The following is an 8,614-nucleotide window of genomic DNA, read 5'->3' on the forward strand; positions in this document are numbered from 1 at the left end:
AATATAAATACACATACTGTATATGAAAAAAACTAAATGCTCTCTGGTATTGTTCTAGGGGCCGGACCAAATCGGGAGGTGGGCTGGATCCGGCCCCCCTGGCCGTTGTTTGGGGACCACTGTATTAAAAGTAAAAGTATTGCTTTAAAATGAGCTGTTAGATTTTCTATAAGGACATTTATTAGGAGGTGAACTCCCCAAAACAATGCGGAAATGAGTGTTTTATTAAAATAATTTATTTATGTTAAATTTAGGATGCTCTATCTGTTTCAGTTTATATACATACATCAAGTCTGTCCAAACCTTTTCCACAAAATGAAAATATATCTGAGAGCGCGGTCAAATGCAGTAATATAATTCATGAAATACAAATACTTCTTAAGTACAGTCCTTTTATTTTAATGATTATGTCCTGCTGAGCGTGACATGATTTGTTTGTGAACAAACTATTAATATAGTATCAGAATTTTATATATTTATACTTCTCATTCAACCACAATAAATTCACTCTATCTAGGAGGCACAATTTACATGGATAATACTTTTTTTTACAATAACAAGCTGGAATGAAAACAAGCAAAAATCAAATAAAAGTAACAACTTTCTACTTCATACCTTTTTTAAAATGTGAGTAAAAAGTACAGATAACTGTGTAAAAATATACGGAGAAGAAGTAAGGAGTAGGCTGAAAAATAATTACTCAAGTAAAGTACAGATATCCAAAAATTCTACTTAAGTACAGAAACAAACTATTTGTACTTAGTTACTATACAACGCGGCAGGCAACCTAATTAGAATTTAAATACTTTTACTTCATGAATCTTTCTGTAGTATATTCATTATATTAAATGTTTATTACTCTTTCTAAATTCTTCCACCATCCATCTTATCTCTTACATTTATTGTTTCACTTTCTTCATAATGTTGACAGTTTCCTGCATCCTTTGATTGCATTCTGCATCGTGTATTGTTGATTCCTGTGTTCAAATCTCTTCTCTCTTCTGTTCATCCTTTCTCTTCTCATTTCTCCCACTCTCCTTTGTATCTTACAAAACCACCTTTCTTTGTGTTTGTTCCATTATTTCTGTCCATTTGTGATGAAACTGGAGATCCAATGGATTTCTACTGCAAATCTTTTTGTAAATGAAGTTAACTTATGCAAAAGGGAAAGAAAAGAGAAGAGCATCATTCCATTCTGCAAGTTGAAAGTCATCGTCTCCAACCACCATTTGACACTAAAATGACGTAACAAGTGGTGGGCAGCACTAATCTAAATATTAGTTGCACTAGCCCTAAAGCACTAACTCTAATATTTAGAGTTAATTCTAAAGCACTAAAATAATTCAGTTGAGACATGAAACATTCTTCAGAGTCAACATGAGACAATATCTACTGTGTGCAGAATATTGTCACTTAGTGTCCTTGGTGGGCTAAATGGGAGTCATCCGCAGACCACATTTGGCCCGCGGACCTTGAGTTTGACACATGACGTGTTCAATACTTATTTTACCCGCTGTATCTACAAGGTCAACATTTTTCTCAGTAAATATATTACTAGAGGTGCTAATGACATGAAATTTTCACCAGATGTCGMTAACAACCCAAGTGATCCATACATACAAAGAAATCAAACCATKAATGTCCAGAAATGAAGTTATTTGTAATAATGTGGAATGGCACAGGGAAAAATATTGAACACATGAAGAAAGGGAGGTGTAAAAAGGCATGGAAAGCCAAGACACCAGCTGAACTCTCTCAGTAATTAGAAAACAAGCCTGCCCCTTGTCAGTGGAAGTTAATATCAGCTGGTTCAGTCCCAAATGATGGCCAGGTATCAGACAAGAACCATCTGATGATGGGTAAAAGTAAAGAGCTCTCTCACGACCTTCACAACCTTATTGTTGCAAAGCATAATGATGGCATCGGTTACAGAAGAATGTCTAAACTTCTGAAGGTTCCAGTGAGCACTGTTGGGGCCATAATTCAGAAGTGGAAAGAACATTATTTCACCATAAACCGACCACGACCAGGTGCTCCTCACAAGATTTCTGACAGAGGAGTGAAAAGAATMATCAGAAGAGTTGTCCAAGAGCCAAGGACCACTTGTGGAGAGCTTCAGAAAGACCTGGAATTAGCAGGTTGGACATTTCAGCAAGACAATGAGCCCAAACACAAAGTCAAGGAAACTCTCAGTTGGTTTCAGAGAAAGAAACTAAAGCTGCTGGAATGGCCCAGCCAATCAGCTGACCTGAATCCAACAGAAAATCTATGGAAAGAACTAAAGATCAGAGTTCATAGAAGAGGTCCACGAAACCTTCAAGATTTGAAGACTGTTTGTGGAAGAATGGGCCAAAATCACACCTGAGCAATGCATGCCACTAGTTTCTCCATACAGGAGGCGTCTTGAAGCTGTCATTGACAACAAAGGCTTTTGTACAAAGTATTAGATAAATTTCAGTAAGTGTGTTCAATACTTTTTCCCTGTGCCATTCCACATTATTACAAATAACTTCATTTCTGGACATTTATGGTTTGATTTCTTTGTAAGTATGGATCACTTGTGTTGTTACCGACATCTGGTGAAAACTTCATGTCATTAGCACCTCTAGTAATATATTTACTGAGAAAAATGTTGACGAGTTCAATACTTATTTTACCCGCTGTATGTGACATGCATATGAACAAAATGTGACAGCTTTCACCATCAACTGTGAACAATAAGACCTCAGTTAGTGCTTCTAAATTCAGCCCATAAATTTAGCAAGTGCTAATCCACTAATGAATTTAAAAATCGCAAAAACCCTAAAGCACTAATCAATAAATTAGTTCCCCTATTAGTGCTTTAGTACTTTAGGGGAACTGTGCCCACCACTGGATGTAACAACCACCTGCAGGAATTCACAGTAAATATTATTCATCCCGTGTCTTGCTGCTGATAAGTTGATTTAATTCCTTTAGAAACCCTTGTCTGAGTGAGAGGWAAGTCCAACCAAAGATGCCCCGACTTCACTTCAACACAGAAAGCCTGTGAGCCCATCAGATTTCAGCGTTTTCCAGTCATACACGCATTACACGACCTTCCAGTTCCTCTCTTCCCTCTGCTGCCTCTGCAGCTCCTCCCACTTCCAGCTGCTCAAGATCCTTCTAAAGTTTAGTTTTRACTCAGTAAGGAGCTCCAGAGAACGGTGAGCTAACTGCTTCCTTCCTTTAAACTTCAGTTCATCGTACCCTGAGTTTTCCTCTTTGCTGTCAGGATCAGGCTTTCAGTCAGAGAACAATCTGCATCATGAGGAATAGTCAGTCAGATATTCTGTTGAAAACCCAGCTGAACGTGTATTAATTTATGTCTTATAAGACCATCAAAGATAATATTTGTGTTAGTATGTTGTATGATTTATTTGGCTTTATGYTTTTGTTTTTGTGTCTTTTACCTTGTAGTGTGGGTAAATTGTGAAACACTTTGCTCACAATTGTTTGCTTTAAAACGTTTTGTAAAGAAAGCTGACACTGAACGAGTATTTTATAAATACAACACAGATTTTTAATGTTTAATAGTACATCTTTTAATTGTTGAGAAAGCAGTTTTACTATATTTGTTTTTAAAAACCTTCCTTTTTATTTGGTTTAATCTCCCTGCTGTGTATTAGAGGACTGCAAAGATTTGATGAAAATATACAATGTAATGCTTTTGTTCCATACTTTATGTCTTGTTTAGTTGTAAATTACAGACATTTTTTCAAATGACAGACATTAGAGGGAAAGTAGAGTCAACTTTGGAGTCCTGTTCCATCTAATAGTTAACAATATTTAGTACCTTTTCAGCTGTGACGTCAAACGTCGAGTGTGAGGAAAGAGGCTAAACAAGGGCCAGATTTTTWAATTGTTTTTCAGGCTTACAGTATAAAAAAACACTTTTTAAAAAGTGAAATACCTGAAGGTAAAAGTAGAAGGTCTGATGTTGAATGTTATCAGTGGTTCTGCTCACAGGTTAGACATGAGGTAGAGGAGGAAGAGAACTGCAGGAGAGTATTCTCAGGGAGGAGTAAGTGGTGAAGTAGACCTGAATGGACATGTTGGTGAAGTAAACAGAGGATGGGAAAGTGAAGGGTGTGCTTGGTATCAAGGAAAGGAGCCAGGAAAGACAGATGATGAAGGGTTTTGCCTAGAAGATGGAAGTGGATGTAGTCAACAGCTTTCAAAAAGAGGGAGAAACACAGGGTGACCGATAAGACTGGAGGGAGGAGTACGCAGTAACCTGAGGGACTGTAAGGTTGTGGCAGGGGAGCGTGTGGGCAGACAGCTTCAGATGGTGGTGTGTAGATAACTGTTGTGGTGAAGAAGAGAAAAAGAAGAAGAGAAGAAGACAAACGGTGGAAACTGAGGAAAGAAGAACGTTTGGAGTGAGCTCCTAAAGGTTCTGGGTGGTAGGGAAGAACTTCCAGATGACTGGACTACCACAACAACGGTGATCAGAGACAGGAAGGTACTCGGTGTGTCGTTTAGTCAAAGACAAGATTGTAAGGAAACCTGGGAGTAGACTGTTGAAGTGCAAGAAGATTTACAGAGGAAAATGTGAGAGTGAGAGGACTGAAGAGAGTAGACAGGATTGTGAGATACAACGTGCCGTAGGTCTAAGAGGGAGGAAGCAAAAGTCAAACAGAAGGCGTATGATAACGAGGCTGGACACTAAGGAGGAAGACTTGAAGGAACTGGTGAAACAGAGATAGTCCATTGGCAGAAGGGGGTGCAGAAAACTTAACTTCCAATAACTTTGCTAGAAAACAAATATGATTCATACTGATTATTATTTTTTGCTTGACATGACATTTCATTAAACAAATATGCATGCAATGATGTCATCAAGGGGTCATAAGGTCACAACCCCAACAGAAGATGAAAATTTTCCTCTTTTTAGTTCATGGTCTAGGGTGGGTCACCGTGTACCCCCAGTTTTTGATTGCATCACTACTTACTGACCACCCCCTCCCCGATCTGAACCTGAGTGTTGTTTTGTTATTGGTCAACACGTTCTCACTCCCGACTCGTCAACATATTGACGCTTGGTCAGGGACCGTCTGCCTTCAGTTTTGACGTGTCGGGTCCCCCCTCACGTCAGTCCTTGCCGCCCGTGGCTTTTCCGGGTTGCACCACTTGGGAGTCTTTGGGTTGGGGGTCTGAGGTTAATATGAGGGATCAGAATTAATGGTTAATTTTAGGTACTGGGGTTAGAGATAGGCTGCATATAGCTAATAGAAGTAAAATGTAGGGTCTCTTACAGTTAGTTCTCATGCATTCTCTACACTTTCAAAAAGGATTAATATGAGGGATCAGGGTTAATGGTTAACTTTAGTAAGTGAGGTCAGGGATAAGCTGTATAGGGCTAAGATAAGTTAAATTTAGGGTCTGGGATGGTTAGTTGTCGCGCATTTCTTACTCTTTTCAAAAATTATGATAACACGCTCCTCCTTCTCCTCCATCTCATCTTGTTAAGAATGATGGGGGGCACRCGACGGGTCCAAAACTGGACAGCTACCTGACCAAGCGTCAATATGTTGACAAGTCGGGAGAGAGAATGGGTTGTATTGGACTTCTGTGCACGTCATTATTGTCCATAATGAACACCATGTTCAAACATAAGGGTGTCCATGTGTCTTTGCACCAGGAAACCCTAGGTCACAGTTCAATGATTGAGTTTGTTGTCGTCTCYTCTGATCTGCGGCCGCATGTTTTGGACACTTGGGTGAAGAGAGGGGTGGAGCTGTCAYCTGACCACTACCTGGTGGTGAGTTGGCTGAGGTTCTCCCTGGGAGTGACAAGGATGAATAAGATTAGGAATGAGACCATCAGAGGAACAGCACAGGTTTAACGACTGCGAGATAAAGTTAGAGACCAAACTGAGATGGTTGGACGTGTCCAGAGGAGGGACAGTGGGAATATTGYTAGAAGGATGTTAGAGATGAAGCTGGCAAGAAAACAACAAGAAAGAAGGCCAAAGAGGAGATGCATGGATGTGATTAGAGTGGAAAGGGTGGCAAAGAAGATGCAGAGTGAAATGGAGGATGACTTGCAACCCCTGAAAAGGGATCAGCTGAAAGAAGAAGATTTATAGAAGTGCATATGAAAAACACTACATTAGCTATCACTGTGTTCTCAAGGGAACAGCATCCATATTACAATGTGAATGTTTGGCTGAGGCCACTGAATGTATCAGTCTGCCTGAGCAGTGTGTGGAATTGAATTGAATGTATTGTCACTATTGTCATGTACAAGGAGATTAAAGAGTTGTCTAATAGTGTCTAGCCATTCCAAAAGTTTACTCATCACAACACAACGTTGTAAGGTTGAGAAAACAGCAACAAGCTAAACAAATGGTGGAAAAAAGGTTTAGAAGTTTAATATGATCTTATGTAGTGTTATTTCACACTTTTTATTTTTAAGAAGAAAGTTGTTTTAAAAACCTGTAAGACACTTTAAATTTGTCCATTTGGCTAATCAGTTGCCTAGTCTGGACTCTAAGTTTGATGGTGCAGTTGATAAGATACTAACTATTAATAACTTTTAGACAAAAACTGAACTATCCCTTTAAAGCTCTGCTGTTGCACATAAAGCCCACAAAGCCACAGAAGCATCTGAAGATTAACAGATTAATTTCACTTCTTAAAGTCTTATTTTTAGATAATACAAATGACCTTCCAAGAACGTACGCCTTTTCTTTGGTTTTAAATCTTACAGCTATGGTGCAAAAGAAACAAACAATTCTCCAGAGTGGATGGAGGAAAAAAAAAATCAGGAAGTTTGGCATAAATATCTCAGAAGGAACTAAGCCTTCTTGGCTTGAGTCAGACATGCCCCCTTCACATAAACTGGATATGCAACATTTACAACATTCTTTTTTTTCACAAAACAGGCTTCTTTTTTTCCCTCCAAGTCAGAGGTACAAGCAGGAAAATCAATTATCCTAATGTGGGTAAAATATGACTGAGAGCAGTCATGCAGCCGTGACTGAAGACATTTCTCAGTTCCTTTATCACAGCACATGATCAGACATGACTGCACAGCAGCTGGATGACTGAAAGAATGTTGAACTCTTCATTTTCCAATGGAGTGAATTCATAGAAGCACCTTTTCTTGGACAAAATTTAGGAATTCTTAGAATTTGCTGCAGTTTGTTAGAAATATTCAACTTTTCCTCTGATGTGAGGCAGGGGAGAACAGTCATTGTATTCAGTGAGATCAGTTTGAAGCTGGGAATTTTTATCATGTTGTTTTGGTTAAAAACTGCTCCTGTGAATTGTAAAGGCCTGTCTCTGCATGTTTACTGTGCAGACTGTGTGTCTTGTTTTTGGCGGCACGACGGCTCAGTGGTTAGCACCGATGCCTCACAGCAAGAAGGTCCTGGGTTCGATCCRCGGTTCGGACCTGGGGTCTTTCTGTGTYGAYTTTGCATGTTCTCCTCGTGCTTGCGTGGGTTTTCTCCGGGTACTCCGGTTTCCCCCACAACACAAAAACATGTACAATAGGTTGCCTTCAGGCTCAGGCCACCCTTGAAAAAGAGATCTGAGATCTCAATGGGATTTGCCTGGTAAAATAACAGTTTTACATTTTAAATGTGATGTGCAACATTTGCCCAAAAATGGACCAAAGAACTAACCAGATTATAAACTAGTTATTTTTGTTGCCATGTAGTTAACTTTCCAGGTTTGATAGGAGGCCCTGTTTGTGATTTTTCAACATTCCTCCAGAAGAGGTTTTTTTTCAAGCCTCCAGGGACAGAGCAGGGCATCTGTTGCAGATGCAGCTTCCTGAAGCGGTGGTCAGAAGATCTTTAATGCTTTTGGGTTGAACTTTGCTGTCCCTGGTCTTCGACCCTGTTTGTTGCAAATGATGTGGCTCTGTTGGTGACTTCAGGCCACCTTTAGCAGAGTGTGAAGCCACTGAGGTAAGAGGGTTCCTCCAAGTCTGAGGCCATGGCTCTAAACTGGAAAACGTCTGAATTCTCCCTCCAGGACAGGGCAGGGCTGAGTCTCTAACTTAAGTGGAGAAGTTCAAGTATCTGGAAGTTTTGTTCGCATGTAGGATGCAGCAGGAGATGGGRTGGGGCTTTGTCCAGTAATGAGAGCGTTGCTCCAGGCTGTCATGGTGAAGAAGGAGCTGAGCTAAAGGGCAAAGTTCTGAATTTACTGGTTGATTCCAACACTTACAGTACCTTGTGTCATGAGGTGTGGATTGTAACTGAAAGAGCAAGATCCAATATACAAGCAGTTAGAAAATGTTTGCCCTACAGGGTGGCTGGGCTCCGCCACCTGCTTCAACTCGATTAGTTGCAACATTAGACTTTATATGATAAACATATACTTTAACTGTAAAATAAAGACTGTAAAAATACTTTAGGCTGTTTAGTTTTGTTAATTTTTTAAAATATATTTTAACACGGACAGAGCCATTTTATTTACACGCAAAGCATTCTGGGTAAATGATGACGTGGATAGGTCCTTGGTGTGAGTGAGCTATATCCACCCTGAAGGTTAATCTTGGTCTTTTAAATGAAACCAGAGAGCGTTGACAGAGAGGAGAAGGTAGAAATGACTCAGCCTGTAACTGAAAATATGGGTGG

The 8,614-nt window shown here is 39.7% G+C and overlaps 1 protein-coding gene across 4 annotated transcripts in view; it reads left to right on the forward strand.

Annotated features, from left to right (window-relative positions):
• Positions 1-3,150: 3,150 nt before the first annotated feature.
• The window catches only part of sytl2a (synaptotagmin-like 2a), a 48,600-nt gene continuing 43,136 nt past the window's right edge, over positions 3,151-8,614 (forward strand). Inside the window, exon 1 of one of the 4 annotated variants that reach the window (XM_014020349.1) lies at positions 3,151-3,185. The gene's annotated coding sequence lies outside the window, so the exon portion shown is untranslated. Of the gene's footprint in view, positions 3,186-4,331; positions 4,484-8,614 lie in introns of those variants that run through there. The other 3 variants (XM_014020347.1, XM_014020350.1, XM_014020351.1) reach the window with 3 other exon arrangements.

Source organism: Austrofundulus limnaeus, unplaced genomic scaffold (genome assembly GCF_001266775.1).
Source record: "Austrofundulus limnaeus strain Quisiro unplaced genomic scaffold, Austrofundulus_limnaeus-1.0 Scaffold249, whole genome shotgun sequence".
In the NCBI taxonomy this organism is placed as follows: Eukaryota; Metazoa; Chordata; class Actinopteri; order Cyprinodontiformes; family Rivulidae; genus Austrofundulus; species Austrofundulus limnaeus.